This window comes from Pinus tabuliformis, chromosome 2_1, assembly GCF_031772625.1.
Source record: "Pinus tabuliformis cultivar Carrire ecotype Pingquan chromosome 2_1, CPIR1, whole genome shotgun sequence".
NCBI classification, from domain to species: Eukaryota; Viridiplantae; Streptophyta; class Pinopsida; order Pinales; family Pinaceae; genus Pinus; species Pinus tabuliformis.
Window position 1 is genome coordinate 583,298,103 of NC_142299.1, and position 20,947 is coordinate 583,319,049.

Sequence of the window (20,947 nt, forward strand, 5' to 3'; positions counted from 1 at the left end):
AAATTAAATTACCATGGACGGTATCCCCCTAGATTGTGCAACAAGCCTTATCCAGCATCTTCAGAGGGGGGAAACCCCAGGAAATTCAGAACCATAATGATAAGCTCAATCTTTTCCATACTGATCACGGAGATCATAGAGAGAAAGATCAAAAAGTAGGCAGATGAGAGAGAAAAAAGAGCCAACAGACGAGCGTCTCATACCAAAGCACCCTACCACAAACATTGCCTTATCTTGCAGTATTGGATGTGATACAAGCAACGATGAAAAATTATGATGTTTTTTTGTGGACTTCAGCAAATCCTTTAACACAGTCCCATGGGAGAAACTATGGAAAGGCCTACACAAATGTGAATCAGTCAGGTGGAGCAGAGTTGTTGAGAGGCTATGTGTGGGTTGGTGCCAGAATCAGAACACAGAAAGATATGTCAATGGGATTTAGCTGCAATGTAGGCATGAAACAGGGCTGATCCCTCTCTGACATTGTTTCAACTGTTTAACTTTATAGATAAACAAGAAGACTAGATGAATAACAAAGGTTGTGGATCACGCAGCCTACGAGAACATCTAACAGCTGTCGAGGCATTTTACAAAAAATTGGGTATGTTAGTCAACAGACGAAAGACTGACATGATGTTATTCACACTAAAAAGAAGACCAAACCAGGCTCAAACCATCTTCGAAAATTAACTCCTGGAAGTCAGCCAAAACTATAAATACATAGGGCTGCAGGTCAATGGATTGTCAAATTAGCATGCACGAAAGAAGAGCTCTCCACAATCCAATCCAATGAGGGATCAATCTCCTCCATGACTTTGGGATCCCCAACAGATGCCTTGGACAATTGGTTGTCACAACCAAAGATTATATTGTGCAAATACTAAATCATTTTTGCTTCAAACAGTTTCCTTTCCTCGTGCAAATGCTCTCAAATATACTGTTAGTGCATTCACACCTGTTGACCACTAAAGTTGCACTTGGAAGTCTCCATATTCAGAGCATTCCTGCACTTACAGAGTTCCAGATTTCACCAGGGCTTCTAAGCCCCTTCTCTCTCTTTTTCTTCATTGTGTTCAGATTCCACAGCGCTGCAGGGACATTGTATATATGATACTAGCATGATGAGTAAAGCTATGTAACAGGCATAGATAGCTTAGGACTTTCTATCAAGTGAGTTCACGGTAGGGATTTTTCTTCACTTAATTAATTATTTGTGCTTTTCAGCGCTTAATAATTAATTGAATTTTTTCTCCCAGATATACCCCCAATGCTGGAGTGCAGCTTGATGGTAAGACCTTACATGAGTCCTAGTGTCTAGAGTTAATGTATACTACCATGTTAGATCACTTGTAAAATTTTGCAGAATTTGATTAGGTCTAAGTAAGATTTTTTAATAATTAAAAATTCCCTGCAAAATGGGATTTTTTAATTAATTTCGAAGTAATTATGTAAATCAGTGGTCCTAGGAAATGTCTAAGGCGTCTGACTACTCAAAATTCATCCTCATGACCCCAACATTGTCCTAAGACCCACGTTGAGGGTCAAAAAACAACTTATAGTCCCTCAAAAGCCAATTTTTCTAATGTTGGTAGCAAAAAGGAGGAAATTTTCCCAAAAAAATTATTAATTTTTCCAAAGTCAAAAGAAGTCAAGAAACTGACATGGAAGGTAAGTGGCAGTTTAAATGATGATTGGGCATCCTAGGGCCCACCACATGAAGCACAACTCAAGTCAAATTTCCAACTACCAAGTAACCAAGTCAAAGGGCCCACGAATTTCCAGGTCGTGAGGCAAAACAAAATGGAAGCACAAGAATTTTATGCGATGAAATTTGGTTATAAGTCTAAAGTTAAGAATGAGTGGGGAATGGACCCCACCTCATTCCCTTCCCCTTGGTTCCACATACACCCAGCTAAAGGAAGCTTCCACACATGAAGGGATTTACGCACATGCTGAAAAGCTCCATGCACCAAAGACTTTGATACACACAAATTGGATGAAATATTTCAAAGTTCAGTTAAACAGAAATTTCGTGGACTTGCCTACACGTATTTCTCAACAAATTTCTACACCAGTCACACAGGAAGCTAGGAGGAGCTCACGCATGCAGTCAGGAGAATGGTTGTTACAGCCACATGTACACTAGATATTCTCCAAGGGAGCAGCTCGAATTTGGTGGCATTGGCTCCTACCACTCTTACATTATCGGATTATCCACACTTGGAATCCACAGAAAATATGCATATGGGGAGAAAAGGCAACGCTGGGCCAGCAAGGGATTAAACTCAAAAATTTGTGGACAGTCACCTACAGCAGTTGGTTACACTTGGACAGTTTTGGTGCCACTTGCATATTCGCTTTTGCTTTGGGATTGTCAGCTTCTCCGCTTGTCACTTGCACTCTCATTGGGATGTTCTCCAATTTCCCTATGTAAATGAGCCTTGGGCTCCTATTGTAATCATTCTTAGATGAGCTATTTTGCTTGAGGAAATATGCAGAAATTTCTATTCAATTCTTTTATCATTTATGCAAATAAAGAAAGCCTTGGGGGTTCAATTTGGCTTGGGATTTCAATTTGGCTTGGCTTGGTGTTCTCCTTTCATGGTTGTGAGATAACATTGTTCTAATGATCTGTGCTTAATGTTCTACATTGTTTCTAAATCTTGTATCTGCCATTGATTGAATTGATTTATGTAAGCTTTCTTGCATCAAATTTTTGGATTAAAGAAACACCCTAGATTTAGGAGTACTAGTGTAGAAATCTAACATTGTTTGAACAAGTTTTGAGTGTGGGGTAAGTCTTTCGTTGCACGAACCCACTCTCAAGAAACAAAGGTGGAAGGACCCATGCCAAGTAACTTTCAAAGGGCTCATCCAACGATTGAGAAGGGGGTCTCCTTACCTTAGTTCTCTAAAAATCATCAAATTTAAATTTTCTCTTGATAAATCTTATGTGCTTTACTTGTATATCAAGCTTTTGGAGCTTTTGGAAAGGCTTAGCCTTTCCTTGCTTGCGCAAGAGAGGAAATCCTTTCCTTCTCTCGTCGCATGCAATTGTTTTAGTGTACCTTGTTGAAAATGTAACTAGGTTGGTCTTCATTATTATCTTTGTACTTGTATCAATTTGTATTTCATGTGAAAGAAGAAAAATAATTTTATTTAAGCATGGGTTTCATGCTCAAGTCTCAGTCAAGCATGTTCTTCATGCTCCTAGGGTTTAATGGGTCAAAAGAGTTTGTCATATGTATAAGACTCATTTCGGCAATTTGTAACGAGAAAGAAAAAATATTTTTCAGTCTAGAAAGTCAATTTTGTCTCCCAAGACCAAGTTGGCCCTGCCAAAGAAAGTCCATCTAGGAGAGGCCTATTCGACCCCTTGAGAAGGGTATATATTGGAAGAATACTTCAACCTATTTACACATTCATTCAAGCTTTCGATCTCTGCACCAAGACAAAAAGAAAGAAGAGCGAAGAACAAAGTGTTGAAATATGTAACTAGGTTCGGTCTTCATAATGACATGCGTAATCATGAATTTATGTATTTGATGTAATGAGAAAAATAAATTTATTATTATTGATCTTGAGACATCTGTTTCATGCTCAAGGGAAACTTATTTTTAGGTCAAGCTCCCATTGTGAGCTCTTAGCATTAGTCATTGAGTCAAAGTCAATGGAGTCATTGTCATGTCTTGAAGACCCATTTGAGCATGTTACATATTGTAAAAGAGAATTTATTTGAGTCATTGTAAGATTCAAAAGACCCCCCAAGACCAAGTACAAGTGCTACTAGCAAGTCGACCTCCAAATGAAGCAATCAGCCTACACCAAGATCAAGTCGGCCTGGAGTCAATGGCAAGTTGGCCTAGAATCATGTACAAGAAGCCTATAGAGGTACTCGGCCTCTCTCAAGGACACCCTTCACACACTTGATACTCAATCACAAGAAAGGAAAAAGGAGCAAAGAAGAGAGAGACGAAGGAAGAGAATAAAGGACGAATTTCTGAATTGGATTTGGGTTAATTTCTCTTCACACATGTGAGGAAGCTATGGATTTGGGTTAGTTTCTCTTCACACATGTGAGGAAGCTAAGGCACATTACGCTGTTACAAATCACAGATATAATCACCTCAAAAAAACCGAATTAAGGAAAGGAGGTGATTCATCTTGTAAGCTGAAATCACCAAGCAACTAGTCCAAGTCTAGCGAAGGAGGAGAAGGGTTAAAAGAACCCTAATCTCATCACATGTGCGAAAAAGGCAATGAATTGCAGGGAGCCGAGAATTGCAGGAAGGAAAGCCGAAAGTTTTAGACCAGGATTCCAGGATCAAGGGTTAAGCTAGCAGCAATATCAAGAAGTAATTGACTTTGACTTGAAACAAGCACTGACTTGGTCTTGGAGGGTTCTTGGTCAAGGGTCTAGGTCTTGGAGTTCGTCAATTGAAGATTCTATAAGAAGAAGAATTATGCGGGTTTTCCTCTCAAGATTGGAGAGGTTTTGGCAAACTAGTTGAAGTAAAAACATACTCAGATGTTGCAGTTCAGACGATGAAAATTCCAAGTGAAGATTATGCAACCAACTCAACAACATCAATACATGAAGCAAATTAGGAAATTGCCACACGCATGATAAGCGGAAATCAAATCACAAAAACTCCTTATCAATATCTGAATCACAAGAGCAAACATCTCAATCAGTCTACATATTTGTATCACTCAAAACAAAAACAACAGCCTTATGTTTCGAAGAATACTAATGTCTACCATAATCCAATCCTATGATAACAATTCATCCCAAGTTTCTAGTAATCGCAAGATTCCACAGAAAATTAATTTGGGATGCCTAGATCATTTTACTATTCAACAATTTTGTACCACACTCAGAAGTTCATATCGTCTTGTATCATCAAAGACAATAGTTCCATAAGTTGAGGCGACGAAGAGACATTATGAAACAGAAAAATAATAAATATATCAAGCCTTTTCATTAATAAGCTTTAAGGACAAAGCTTTTCTAAAGGGGAAGGCATGTTACGAAATAATTAATAATTAATCAGTTAACAGTGATTAGTATTCTGAAGAGGAATGTCTCAAAATACATTACTGTTCATGAAGGGGTACCCACCTAGGTATGGGACCCTCCGTTGTAACCAATTCATATTCTTCATTCATACATTCTATATATATATATATATATATATATATATCCTCAATGGACGTATTCGTATTCCGAGTGTTCTGAAGATTATTGTATAGTACAAACTTTGTTCGTTACAGCCTGCCATGGGCCCATGGCCGCTATACAACCACAGGTTTGAGGGCTCAGCCTGCCCAAGCCTTTGCAAGACTCCCCTCAAACCTGTAGAAGTATTCTCCTTACACAGCCATCACTCTCTTGGTCGGATGACCTAATTGTACTCTGTGTTTATTCATTGAACATTAATAAAATTATTTCTTCATCTTATTCCTATCAAGATGAAGATGACAATTTATGATCATTACATTAAATAGTAGCAGATTCTTTTTGATTCATTGAACATTCCACTGCAACCATACTCCTAGCAAGGAAAAATTAAAGATAACCATCAAGTTTCACCTGCCATGTGACATTTTAAGGAGTTTATAAAAGGTCACTGAAGGAAGTGTGTCTATAAACTTTTTGTTGTACAACATATGTAAATTTAGATGTGTAATGAAATTTTTAATATAAACTAAAAATCAAAATTCCAACTTTGCAATGTGCATTGAAATTGAAACTAAAGATGTTTAAAATCGTAAATAGGGATCCTATAATGTGACTTTATAGCATTTAAGTACATCAACATATAATTAAAAAATTAGATCATTAAGTTGTTATAGTGGTTGAATTGGACCACAAAATTGGCTCTTACCAAAGTGTTTTTGATTCAGAGTTTGGAGAATAAGATATTTCTATAATGATAAAAAAAAAAATGCCAGTTCCTCGACTAATGTTGCAAATCTACTACTGCTAACACATGACAGATTGCAATACCTTAAGAGTAGATGCAAGTGCAGTATGAGACGCTGAAAATTGCTGCTGAGCAGCACTCGTATGCTCGGTCATTCCTTTTCGAAAAGCAGTGTCTACTTGCTCAAACATAGCTCTACAAGAATGATCAAAGGCTGGAATCACTGAAGCTTCAAAGCAAGTCCGCAAGGAATCCTGAAATAAAAGTTCAATATCTAGTTATGCCCACTCTAACAACAGCTATATATATAGACCTTAAAATATTCATGCAAGTACTAAAAACAGTAAATATAATCTATGTTTATCACCTGCAGCACTTGCTTCCCAGATGACTGAAACTGAGTTTGGATTTGTCGAGATAAAGCTGGCTCAAGTTTTGCTCCAACTGACTTTTCTAGCAAAGTAAATGCCTTATCACTTATTCCTTTCTGCAGAATAATGCATGCTCAGAAACATTCATATCATAAAATAAAATAGAAGTAAAAAAAGCCAATGTAAGATGTTACTTCAAATCTTATTAACATGCCATGCAAACAATCTCACATTAAAGTAAATAATATTAGAAACTGAATTGTACAAAAACAAATTAGATGAACTATATGCTGAAATTGCCATCGAGAAGAGCTCCAATAGACAAACAAGGCAAGATGGGAAAAGGATGATATTGATGCATGTGGAGCAATTCTTCCCTTTGTAAACAATATTATAAACACTGATAGGAGACAGATAAACTAAACATGCTCCAAACAACCAAAGACAGATAACAAATCGAGAAAAATGCATTAATGGAAAAAGGGTTATCCTAGAAAGCGATATAAACATAGAAATAAAGGGAAAAACCTGGAATGCATCATTTATTGCAGTTGAAATAGCTTTCTCCACAGATGGTGTAACTAAGCGTGCCACAGATGGACCCAAATTGCTAATCTCCTTTTTCAAAAGGCGCTCCAAAGTAGCAGGCAATTCTTTATTTAAAGTGTTAGTCAACATAGCTGACAATTGCCGTTCGGATCTCTCGCGTTTTGCATTTTCTTCCTGAATTCTTGCCCATAAGGAATCTACTTGAGCTTTTAGAAACTTTTCCATACGTTGCCCAAGTGCTGCCTCCATTCTTTTGCCCTCTTTTACAATAGGAGCAGCAACTGTCCCTGTCATTTGCTTTTGCAACTCCTTCTGTGTGGCAATTAGCTAACAACACAAAACCACCAGTAAGAAAAGTAACTAGAAGTAACTATTAAGTAGCATGGACCCAACACAAGACAAAAATATTTTTAAAAAAAGCTATATATAACATATAATATAATGCATAACAGAGACAAAATTAAAATACTTTCAACATCAAGCAAGATTAAGACACGAGTAAGCCCTATTTTGCACAGCGAGAAATGATAAATTATTTCAGGTAAATTATGTTGGCTAAATCTATTAAAATAGCAAATATAGTAGAACACTGGGGGATATTTTATAAAAAACATCAAATTTTTACAACTTAGTCAACTTTAAAAATGCAATGTGAAGAGGGACGAAATTCATTTACAGACTTACATTAATTCAATTATCTGTGAGAAACTCATGTTACTTAAAATTTCCCATGAAAACAAATCTAGTCTTAATTTAGGACATTTGTTAGAAATGCCAGCCAACATACACATTCTATATTCTAGGAAAGCTTGGGCTAAGCATTAGAAAAATGAAAAAAAAGGAGAATCTTTTTATGTAAACTGTTTTATATCTTATGCCTCTGGGACCGGCATATACATCTCCTTAAAAAGATATGAAATATAGGCCCATGAAAATTACTTAAAATAACTAAGAACACCTAATACTAATGGGATGAGAACTTTCTGCTGATTTTATCTTTTGTTTCAACTTTCAACAAAGAATTTTACTGTAGCCGCAACTTGTAACCTGTTAAATGTGGAACACAAGCTATTCCAGTGTGAGTCAAGAAAAAGAAAAAGAGCTTTCAAAAAAATTATGCAATGCCCCCATTCTATTGTATACATACATGCATACAATCCATACATGCACACATACATACATGACATACATAAATTCATACATACATGCATACGTACATCCATACATACATTGTATGTATGTAAGTATGGATTGTATGCATGTATGTATGGATTGTATGCATGTATGTATGGACGTATGTGTGCATGCATGTATGTATGCACGTATGTATGTATGTATGTATGGATGGATTGTACAGATGTAGGTATGCATGTATGTATGGACATATCGTGACCCCTATGTGTCATATATGGATTGCATGCACACATCGAAATACCATCTCTCCTCCCTCTCAAGGATTTTATGGTCCGGCTCTGGAAATAAATCGAAATACCATCTCTCCTCCCTGGAATTGATTTCCAGACACTCAGAAAGTGGCGACTAGGGCATTAAGGAAACAAGATTTCAATGGTGCGCTTAAAAAGAATCTTTGGAGAGCTTTCATGGGGCAAGGTATCTAGCAAAGCATCATTAGGGAGAAATATCTTTAGCACGCTAATTTCGAGCAGATCATGTGTTGAAATGTAACTAGTGTCCGTCTTCAAAATTGTATATGAGTCATGACTTGATGTAATTATTGATGTACTTGTCAAAGAAAAATAAAAGAAAAAATATTTTATTGTGAAATGGGTTTCTTGCCCATAGTTATTGTGTCCTAGGTCAAAGCACACATTGAGTGCTCTAGGGGTCTTGATGAAAGGTCAAAATTTCAAAGTCATGATGTACTAGCCCTTGGAGGGCTCATGTATTAAGAAGGAAAATTATTATTGTATTATGTCAAGTCTAGAAGCCTACAAGAAATGGGCCGACCATCCTTTCTCAAGTCATCCTAGAGAGTCCTCATTCACCCCACATGATGCCTATAAAAGAATAACTCGCTCTCATTCAAAGACACACATCTCTAACGAATTACTTCTGATTCTAGCGAAAGAGTGAAGGTCTGATCCAACGAATTAGAGGAGCAAAATTTTGAGGAGGTGTTGACGGTGTTGGATCTGCCAACATTCAGGGGATCTCCCCAGAATGAAGTCCCAACTAGACCTCATGTTGTTTAGTGTAGGAGTCCCATACCGGTATGATGGCCAAGTTGCCATTATCTTCAAAATATGCCTTAGCTCTTGCTTGTCAACACATGAGAGTGATATACTTGGTCTTCAAAAAGAGAGGTACATGTGCTTGGTGAGTGCTTAGTGTAACTTGTGTCTAAGTTCCTTCACTGCAGAGGGGGAGAGTGAAAGTGAGTCTCTGGTCGAGAGGGAGTAGTCCCAACTCAGGTAGAAACACACACAACACAACATGATTCGTGCAGCCTCCGGCGGAGTAGTCCACACGGATGCGGCAGTGACAAACACTAAGGTAAATAAATAGCATGTACAACACCCAACGGAGTAGTCCACACGGATGCGATGATCGTTATAACAAATATACAAGAATGAATCTATCTAGTGTCTGGTGGAGTAGTCCACACGGACGAGACAACAATAGCAACTATTACAACACACCTTCTACAATATATGCACTAGAATAACCTAAGTAGTTCAACTATCCTAGTACAAGTTAAGCAAACATGCATTACAAGCGTTTAAAGAATAGCCTTACAAATGAATACAACGCATGCGTGAAAACATGTTGGCCTATGACAGGCTTCTAAATTAAGCGAAAGTTCCAAGACACATTCGTACACCATACATCACTAGCCCCAGTAGTGGAGCGTTGGAGCCACTGCTCACTCCTCAAAGAAAAGATTACAGACTCTCAAGGCTATGTGGGAGGAGCCAAGGTGAAAAGTCCTTTGCATGTACAAATGAGGGGGTATATATAGCCAAGGGTGAAACTGACCCTTGTGACTCTTCGACTTCCCTCATGACTATTTGACTTACATGACCCTTCGACTTTCATGACTCTTCAACTTCATTTGTGGGTCTCTTGGACTTCCACGTTACATCACATTGATTACAACAAGTATGGCCCAAAGTAGTGATGTAGCCAAGACGACTCATGACACAACTCGACACATGAACATGCTGATTGTGGTGTCCATGTCATGCTACTTTGTTGTTGGGTGATGAGAATGCTCTTGGTGTATCATATCTTCACCTTCGCATGACGAGGTGTTCGAGGTCTTTGATGGTCTTGGTATTCGCTTGATGGTTCATGCATGTGTATGTATCTCCTTCGCTTGCTACTTGGTATGCTTCGTGTGTTTGTCCAACCACGAGCAAGTCTTCTAGCATACGCTCCTTCTTCATCCTGTTCGTCGTCGCACCATGTTCTATTCATGTACATGCTTTTGCAATCACTCATGACGAGACGACATCAAATCCAGAAATCTCCTAATCCCCCATGATGCATCGTTTTCCGTGATCGGTCAAGGTGACCAAGAGGGAAGACAAGGTACTGAGACTACGCAAAGCACAGCGTAGTCCAGGATGCGGGGCTGCGGAGTGTGGCCTGCACTGCAGGGAAAAATTGTGTTGTTGTCACTGGGAGGCTGCACAGTGAGGGGCACCAGTGATAGTTGCAGGTCGGGAAACTGAGAGAGATTACTACGCAAATTCTAGAGGGAGAGCCCAACAAGGCTACCGGAAGACTGGCAGGCGAAACTGCGCAGTTTTCCGAAGCAAGGCGAGGCAGAGTTGCTAGTGGACTAGCAAGCAAATCTGCGCAGTTTCCAAGGGTAGTGCAGAGCAAGGCAACGGGGAACTGCTAGTCAAGACTATGCAATTTCCAGAGGTAGTGCAAACTTCAAAGCAAGCCAATAAGGGAATAACAGGTCATGATTGCGCAATTTCCAGAGTCAATGCAGAGCGGGGCAGTGGGGACCTGACAGACATGACTGCGCAAAATTTTGAAGACAGTGCAAGGCAGGCAGTCCAGGGAGTAGCTGAGCATATCTGTGCAGTTTTGGGGAACAGTGCAACCCAGGGTCTCGGTGCAGTGCAGATTTCCAACAGACCAGAGGGAGGCTTGATGACTGATGATGCGGGAAGTGCAGCTTGGACCAGGCTAGGAAACAATTTCTATGCAATTCAGGCAGCAACAGGGTTACTTAGGGCTGAGATTGCGCAATGCAGCTCAGTCAGGGTTTGATTGAAGGAGGTTGCCAAGTCGACAGATACTTCGGGAAAAATGGATAAGCGTGGGAGCAAGTGAACTCATGCATACATGACCTTGTGAACGCACACTTAGCATGACTCAACGACAAGACACCTCAAACCAACAAGCCAAACATGGAAAAGCATGACCCTCTACGAGACTGTATAATGGTGAAAGAGACAAGTGCAACACTTGGGATGGACCTTCGGACGACCGTGACGACACTTGTGCGATAGTGCTTACAACGTTGTGTGTGAGTGCGACGGGTGTTTACATAGTCGAAACAACTCATGCACACAAAGACAAACCTTCGATATCATCAGAACAAGGTCACAAGCATGACATAGCAATCAACATGCCAAAGACGACAGTTGGTCAAACAAGCAAAAAGGAAGCAAGACATGTAGAGGAAACGCATGAAGTGACTTTTGTGTTTGCACACATGCATGTTATTGAAGACAAGATGATATGACAATGACAAGCAATCCTACAAACTACACTAAGAGATGTACTTCAAAAGGTGTTCTTTACTTACCATACTTACCCTCAAGATGATCATGCATCCAACGGAGTTTGCATGTGGTCTTGATCTTTTTCCATCACTTAGTCTCTTGGTCCTTCTCCTCAACTCCTTGGGAGTGATCTTAGCATGTCACCTTTTCCTGTAGTCATTAAGAGATAGATCAACACAATTTCAGCAGGCAGTGACTGTTGCTGGGATGAGGCCCTAGGAGGCCCATCTGCGCAGTTTTTGAATGCAAGACAAATAGGGCAGCTTGGACAACAATGCACAGTTTCGAGGCACAGGACACTGCTGTGGGATGGGGTCTTGTGAGGACACCTCTGCACAGTTTCTGAGTACAGTGCAGCCTGGGCAGCTGAGAGGCAATACTGCGCAGTTTATGGATGCAAGGCACTGCTGCGGGATGGGTTCCAGGAGGACACATCTGCGTTGTTTCAGGGTGCAAGGTAGAACTAGCAGCTGAGGGACAATACTGCGCAGTTTCTAGACACAATGGGTTCCGGCTGGAGGAAGGACACTGGAGGAAACCACTGCGCAGTTTTGGATGCCAAGGGGGGTTGGGGTCTTTGCGCAGTACGCAGCTCCAGCATGCAAGGGAAAAAGCTTAAGGGTTGCAGACGCAAAGTGCACAGTTCCGGAAGCTGGATGAGGCTAGGTTGCTCGAGAAATTGGCTAAGTGTGATATCAGTGAAACAGATGTAAACAATGATAGGACTTGACTATGATCACACACGAACACTTAGTGATACAATGTAGACCATATAGAATGTATAAAACATACTCTGCTTGATGCAACAACCTTCATGACAAGAGTGCGTGAAGTGAGTGTGAAACATGTCTATGTAATGAAAACAACTCATACGCACACGATTTCCTTGAAGCAAAACAACGTTCACTTTGCGTGACAAACAACAATCCCTAAGCCAAAGATGACACATACTACAAAAAGATGAGAACGTGAACAACTCTTAAGATCAAGGAGGAGGCTTGAGAACGTCACCCTACCAACAAGTGACCAAGGAACGATTGATCACAAGATCCAGGATAGGCTCTGAAATTTGCATGCGAGCCAAAAAACTTTAAGGTGGTTGTAGCCACTACAATAAGAGGCCAACAAAGAAATAAAGGAAGCGAATTTTGCCTCTGCCTGCCCACACATGTGAGTTTGTTGGAGGACCTAGGGTTTCCTCGGTCCTAATTTTGTAGAGATATTATTTGGGGTTTAGCTGGCTCATCTCTTGGAAGGTTTGGTCTTAGGTCAAGGTCTTGGAAGTCTTCATTGAATTGATTCTATAAGAACAGATTTCTGGGTTTTCCCCTAGTGAGGTTTTGCCTTGTCTTGGAGCCTATTTATGGTGCTATTGTGTTTGCATTATGATCTTCTTATTGGCATTTGTCTTGATGATGAACAGAACTAAATAATGATGATAATGTCCTAATATAAATAACAAGAAAATTTCAAGGATTAAAGAGAAATCAAGTTCATAAATACTCTAACTCTCTGCCCTAGATTTCTCAAAATGGTATTAGAGTTAGGGCTTTAAGGTGAGGGCGGTAAAGACGATCATCTAGGCACCATCTAATCTCAGAAGGAGAGAATTTCCTAGTCCCAGTTTGAGAAGAAAAGAAGAACAAAATTTTGGGCACAAGTTCTAGCCCTAATTGCAGAGATATGGTCACTTGCATACACAGAAAGGAGCGAGAAGTTTTAGAGGGATATAAGCACTATTTTTTATGACTGAATAGCTAGAAGATCTACTCTCCTTGGACCGAATTCATCAATCAAGAAACCAAAGTTTTGGACTCATTCTGTTAGTCCTCTTCTTTGTGGTTATCAAGCCCTAATCTCTGAAACAAGACCGCAAGCCTATTCTTGTAGAAAAAGGGCATAAAATCTCGAGTTTGGAAGGATTAAGAGGCTAGTCAAGTAGCCTATGAAAGGCCCTTTGGTGAAGGAGTGAAGGTCAAAAGAGACCTCACAAGGTCTACACCCTCCATCCAAATTCTCGAATTTCTACGCAAAACTCCAATCTCTGGTATGTATTTAAGCAAATTTATTTGAAGGTCTGTTCTGAGTTTCAAGGTATCAAAACCATGTACATTATCACTTCCAATTACCCTAAAAAAGAGTAATCCCTCTGTTAAATATCTAAATTTCTAAGGTATTTTTTTTGTAATACATTAGAAGCCCTAGAAAGACGGTCTCCAAGGTATCAAAAATCTGAGCTCTAAGATACTCGCTTTACACCTATGCACTAAGGAGATCCAAGATTGAATTCGTTGGAGGTCTATTTTGAGCATAAGTTCTATTTGTAGACCATTGTCAAAAGTGCCAGAGTTCTAAAGCAAAGTCTCTTTGTAAAACAAAATCCATACCCTACTTTTGTGCATTCTCTAAAGATCAAGAAATCCTCAATTTTGTTCCATCATGGGAAGGGGTTATCGATACATCAGTAGCTGACAACAAGATAAGTTTTGTTGACAGTCATTGTCAACATCTTGGAAACTTCAAGAAATTCTTGGTTAAATGGTATATCATTGCAAACAGTTCTCTAGATCTGTACATCATTGGTGAACAAGCAGAAGAGCAGTAGTATATTGATCCTGAAGCAAGATAAGCAAATAAATACAGTGATGAATATCTTGAATTGATGCACACCTTGAGGAAAAATGATGAAGAGACCATGGCATCCAGAATAACAAGTCCCTACGACAAAGGTATGTAACCTTGAGGCATGTATGGCATAATTTATTAAGGATCCAACATGAAATGTTGTAGGGTTGGTTGAGTGTATGGTTCTAGGATTTATTGTTAAAATTGTTGATATTGGTATTGATATCTAAAACCATCGACGACATAAGTAAACCCTAGTCATATGGAAACCCTAACCTTGTTCCCTCATAGAAACCCTAACCTTGGCTTTTAGGATTTGTGTACAATCTAGGGCTTGTGACAAGTATGTATGGATAAGGTTGATGAGTTGTACATGGATCCCTTGGTCTAGGGTTGGCACTTGAAAACCCTACGAATCCATCCTCTAAGTTTCCATGGTAACCCTAGATTGACAAATTGACATCATGCTTTTGTTTTTGTATATTTTGCTTGGGTGTACTTGTTAATAAATAATGCAAGTACAGGAAGTAAAGGAAGAAGGATGAGCAGATCCTTTGTTTTGGCAAGCATGATGGAGGGAGGGGAGTTGCAAGGACCCTTGGATCCTTGGGTACTCTGATGTATAAAATCAAATCCATGGTATGATCATGCGATTGTGGATGCCTAGAAGAGAAAAATTAATAGCAGCATACGAAAGGATTCATGAACTTGAATAGCAGTAAACTGGTTGATATAAAGATCTTGCTGCAAGCTAATAATAATATATGCTTCTTAGAAGTTGTTGGTTCAGTGGCAGCACATTGAACCTCATCTTGGAAATGAGGAGCAGGGCTAGATGATTGGCTAAGATATGTTGATGTTCCGCTAAAGACTCTGATAAAGATTGAAGGAAGACCATGATGCTAAAGATGACATGATAAATTGTTAGGTTCTGCACATCCTGCTATATGAAGAAGATTCGTTTTAAGATATGATGACTCCATTGGGTTGTTGCCTTGGTACTTGGTCCAAGGAGTTGATGTAAATCATGATGACAGATGTCATAGAAGGTTGCAAATGTCGATGATCATGTTCTGGTAGACCACTTTCTTGATGTTCAGAGGGAGCCATGTTCGAGCTCTATGATGATTGGTTCGTCAAGATGCAACAAATGCAGACTGATGATGTGGAAAGGGACAGTGGACTTTGTCTTGATGTTGTAGTTAGAGGGCTCTGTGATGTTCAAAGAAAGTTCGCACGTGTGATGATGAAGATAGAGCCCTGAGAGCTACTGTCATAGTAATTGATGATGGACACCCCTCCCTATTTAAGAGGGAGTGGCAGATATGGTTCTCTACTTCATGTGTCATTCACTAGACCAAGACTAATAGTCCTAAGTCTTAGTGAAGGCCATGAGGAGAGAATGGCATCCAGAGGATTGGGTATGCATCTGAGACTGATAATCCTTGAGGATTGTAAATCAAAGATAGGTAGTAGTCTCGTGACCGACACTCTATGAGGATCTGACAAGGTATCCAAAATAAGAGTGGTCGAAGAGGACCAATATTCTTTGAGGATTGGGAATCCAAGATAAGAATAATCCTAAAGGGACATACTTGGTGAACATTTGGGTGGGGTATGTGCCCTGAGAGGTAGTGTGGTGTCCCATGTAAAGCCTCCCAGCATTGTGCTATGATCTATGGAGAGACAGAGCTTGTTAGTAAAGGCCTTGCTATGTTGACAATGTTGGTTATATATTGATCATAATGTTGATGCTTAAGATGGCTTACCAATCCGACTCTTGTGAGAATAATTCAATGAAAGTATTGTCTTTGTACCTATGGTCTAATATGAATACCTCCCTAGTTAAGAGGAAGTGCGGAAATGTAACTAGTGTCGGTCTTCATAATTGTATATCAGTAATGACTTCATGTAATTATCGATGTACTTCTCAAAGAAAAAGAAAAAAGAAAAATGATTTGTAAAAGAAAATTTATTTTATTGTAAAATGGGTTTCTTGCCCACAGTTATTGTGTCCTAGGTCATGGCACCCATTGAATGCTCTAGGGGTCTTGATGAAAGTTCAAAAAGTCGAAGTCATGAGGTACTAGCCTTTGGAGGGCTCATGTATTAAGAAAGAAAAATTATTATTGTATTATGTCAAGTCTAGAAGCCTCCAAGAGATGTGTCAGCCAACATTTCTCAAGTCGGCCTAGAGAGGCCTAATTCACCCAACATAATGCCTATAAAAGAAGCGCTCGCTCTCATTTGAAGATACACATCTCCAACGAATTACTTTTATTCTAGCGAAAGAATGGAGGTTTGATCTAGCAAATTAGAGGAACAAAATTCTGAGGAGGTCAGCGAGGAAGTAAAGGAAGCGAATTTTTGTCTCTACTTGCCCACACGTGCGAGTTTGTTGGAGGACCTAGGGTTTCATCAATCTTGATTTTGCAGAGATATTGTTTGGGGTTTGGCTGGTTCATCTCTTGGAAGGTTTGGTCTTGGGTCAAGGTCTCGGATGTCTTCATTGAATTGATTCTATAAGAAGATATTTTTGGGTTTTCCCCTTGTGGTGTTTTGCCCTGGCTTGGAGCCTATTTCTGGTGTTCTTTTGTTTGCGTTGTGATCTTCTTATTGGCATTTGTCTTGATGATGAACAGAACTAAATAATGATGATAATGTCTTAATATAAATCACAAGAAATGTCAAGGATTAAAGAGGAATCAAGTTAATAAATACTCTAACTCTCTGCCCTAGATTTCTCAACATCATGGTTGGTGCGTCGGTGGAGAAAAAGTCCTCCTATATTTGGCCCGACACGATGAGAACTAGAGATTGGTTGTGTTGTAACCTTTGTTGGATTGCCGACAAGGGTAGTCATATTTTAGTCGGGCTTGATGCAATTATTGGGATGGATGGTATCCATTCACTCTCTTTCCCAATTATCCAACATCTTAACAGTAGCGGCATCTTCACACTAAAGCACATAAGCTTCTCATTGGTTGTTGGTTTCCCATCCATTCATGGGAGGAGCACTGAAGAGTTGGATCTGCCTCCTGATTTTTCCATCGAGTGGGAATCCTACCGTTCACATATACTTCAAGTTGTCATTGTTTTATCTGATAAGGAGGATAGACTGACTTGGGGCGGAGTATCATAGGGTGGTGAGATCAATGCTAAGGCAGCATATAATTACATTTGGAATCAATATCAACAAGACACTACCACCATTTGGTTGGCACGCATGTGGAAGTGGGAAGCTCCAACAAAGCTTAAATGCTTTTTTTGGCTTGTTGTTCACAACTGTATTCTAACATGGGACAACCTTGCCAAGAGAGGCTTCTTGGGTCCAGGATTTTTCCCTCTCTGTAGATTAGCTAGTGAGGACATTGCACACTTATTTATGTCCTATCCTATTTCTATAGCTATTTGGGAGGAGGTTCTTTATTCCTTAAGATCCCTTTGCATTTGGACAAAACATACATTATTTCATGTCTTTGTTTTTGGTCTTCTAGACCGCTAGAATACAATGCCATCCCCCTATATATCTTCTGGGGCATCTGGCGTTTGTCAGAATGCTTGCATTTTTTAGAATTTTGTCCCAAATTTTAGAGCCACTACTCTCATAATGGTGGCATGTTTTATGGAAATCGACCCTTGGAAATCTATTTGTAACAAGCATTTTTGGTCTCATAAACTCCTTGACAACATAAATCCTATTGGATTCTTCAATGGTGCTTCAGTGGGTGATTTGTGCGCTTGTGGCACCATCATCATCCTTAATCCTTCCCTGACCTTCCACTTTTATCGGTCCTGTTGAAAAGTGTAACTAGGTTCGGTTTTCATAATGACATGTAATTGTGATTTTATGTAAAGAGATGTAAAGAAGAAAAATAAAATATTGTAATGCTTGCATCATAGGTTTCATGAGCAAGAGAATTTGTTTTTGAGTCAATGCTCCCATTGAGAGCCTTTAGGAATTTTTGTCATCTAGTCATAAAAGAATAAAAGAGTCATTGTCATATAATGAAGTCATGTTACACATTGTAAAGAGTCACACTTGTCTATGTAAAGTATTCCTCCAAGACCTTGTCACTAGCCCTCTCCAAGTCGGCCTACAATGAATGAATAACCTAGAAGATGATGTCGGCTCTCCTCCTTGTGATCATGTTGGCCTAAAAGACATGAGGCAGTGTGTATATATAGCCACACTCGGCCTCACTTAGAAGCAAGCAATTCGGTGAAGAAAATAAGTACAAGTGTGAAGAAGAGCTAGAGAAAAGAGCGAAGATCAAGAGAAGAATAGCAAATGAAGGGATACTTCTGGAAGAACTAATTTGGGCATATATACTCTCCCACGTGCGAAGAAAGAAGGACCGAAGGCATAGAGATAAGATCGAAGAACTAGTTGCTGCATCGAGGTGACATTGTTTGGGTATAGGATCTCGCAGAAGGAAGCTAAGAGAAGCAGTGTGGAAGAATAGAGACCGAGATTCTCTAGGGTAGCCGAGAGGAAGAGTAGAGACCGAGATTCTCTAAAAGGAAGTCGAGGAGAGCAAAAGAAGCCGAGAAATGGAAGAAGCAAAACATCAAGGCTAGTGACAAGGGTCTTGGGAGGACACTAGAGTCAAGGGTCTTTGTCATGGTCTTGGTATTCGTCAATTGAAGATCTATAAGAAGAATTTCTGATTGGATTTTCCTCTCAAAGAGTGAGAGGTTTTGGCCCTGGCTTACAAGCCTACATACTGTGTCTCTTGTCTTCTATTGTTTATTTGGTAATTGTCTTGAATCTTGATGAAAAGAACACATTGATAATATAACGAAGAGAAGATCATAATACAAGAAGTAAAAGCATATCACAAGCAATTATCAAGAAGAGAAATCTCCTAATCACTAATGCCCTAGATTTTTCAACAGGTCTAGTGTTAGAGGCACCAACATAAGAGTTGAGGTGTTGGCCTTATGGGGAGTCTTACGTTGTGCGGCATGCCTCATGGCTTTGTGATAGACGAGATCCTTATTGTTGGCAATTCGAAGGTGGCCATTAAATGGGCGTTGGGGCATCACTCTGTTACTATGCCTTCATTAATCCACTCGCTCGAGCAATTTCTTCCATGAGAGCATGTTTCTCCTCTATATCTTTCTGCCACGTCTATCGGGAGAAAAATATTTTAGTTGATCATCTTTCCAAGCACGATGTCTTTGCTTCGGGTGGACTATTTCATTTTTAGTTCAGGACATTGCCACCAGCTCCGACACCTTTGTTCTTTCATGAAGGTCTTTTTGCTTCTCTGTTTTTCCTGTACTTTCCTGGGTTTTGTATTTGCTAGTCGATCCTTGTTATCTCTATTTTTTTAGTCGTCGGATTTTTCTCTTGGCTTCCCCCTTTTCTAGTCCACTTTTTAATAGTTTTCTAGGCTTTTTTGTGGTTTCTTGCTATCTGGAAGGGAGGTTCTCCACTGGTTTATCTGGCTTTAGATTATTTGTTGTTAACGTGATGCATTGTTTTTTCTTCATCTGGTTGTATAAGGAACAGTAAAGACTCGGGAATATGTAACCTCTTTTATTTTAATAATGAAAGATATTTTTTTCTACTGAACAAATAAATAAAAAAATGTATGGATGGATTGTATGCATGTATGTATGGATTACATGGATGTATGTATGCATGCATCTATGCATACATACATACATTCCATGCATATATGCATACATCCATACATGTATACATCCATACATGCATACAACCCATGCATACATTGTATGTATGTATGTATGTATGGATTGTATACATGTATCTATGGATATGTACTATGCATACATACATGCATACAATCCATACACACATGCATACAATCATACATACATACATGCATCAATTGTGTAAAATGAGAGCTCAAGTGCCAATTGCCAAGGGGTATACCTATGCATAGATGACAGCATTTTATTTAGCCAACATGTGAAGCTTGCAATTAATTGGATTATGAACCAGATTGCCTTGGGAAAACAAAGAGGGGTCATGATATGTCAAATGGAGTAAAATTATTCTCTCTTGCTGAGGATTAAAGCTACATCAACTCTCAACTTGCCCCTGCCAACCATCTCACTTTCATAGATAAGAAGATGATGTTGTTGGTTATGGTTTTTCTTATTGGTGCAACTAGCCAGATACTGCACATTGCACATTCTGCAATTTTCCCTTGACCCTTATATGATAAGCTGGTATAACCAACTACACACTTGCAAAAGGAATGTGTAGGCAGAGATATATTCAAGAAACCTTACTACTACAATGTTTGTTTGAATGTATCTTGTTCCTCAATCTCATGGGACTAGTAAGGAAGCTTGCTACATAGCTTTTGCCTTGATTTAGTTAGGGCCAGAAATGAGACTCTGATCGTATGCAACCAGCAAGTTACCATTTGGGTTGTTGTATATTTCTTCAGCTGGCATATTGGTCACCTCGATTTGTTGGGGTCAGCGAGATTTCAAGCAGCTGGATATTGCCATATTGCCCCTACTCACAGCAAAAATTTACCTTGAACTTTCTATATAGTATTATCTTGACCTAAATAGGACAAGAACGAGCACTCTTGTCATGTGTCACTTGAATCTTGAAAGAAAACTTCCATATAAACTACACCTCCATTACCATATCATTGCCTATTCTCAAGGATGGCATTCACATCAGACAGTTGGATCAAGAAGAGGTATCTTGCCAATAAGT

At 39.4% G+C, this 20,947-nt stretch overlaps 1 pseudogene across 1 annotated transcript in view; it reads right to left on the bottom strand.

Annotated features, from left to right (window-relative positions):
• Positions 1-20,947, bottom strand: part of LOC149201812 (enhancer of mRNA-decapping protein 4-like) — a 103,841-nt pseudogene that overhangs the window by 2,932 nt on the left and 79,962 nt on the right. Inside the window, exons 7-9 of the transcript XR_016253878.1 lie at positions 6,827-7,174; positions 6,295-6,414; positions 6,011-6,181 (exon numbers count right to left, since the gene is read on the bottom strand). The product of XR_016253878.1 is annotated as an enhancer of mRNA-decapping protein 4-like (transcript). The remainder of the gene's footprint in view (positions 1-6,010; positions 6,182-6,294; positions 6,415-6,826; positions 7,175-20,947) is intronic.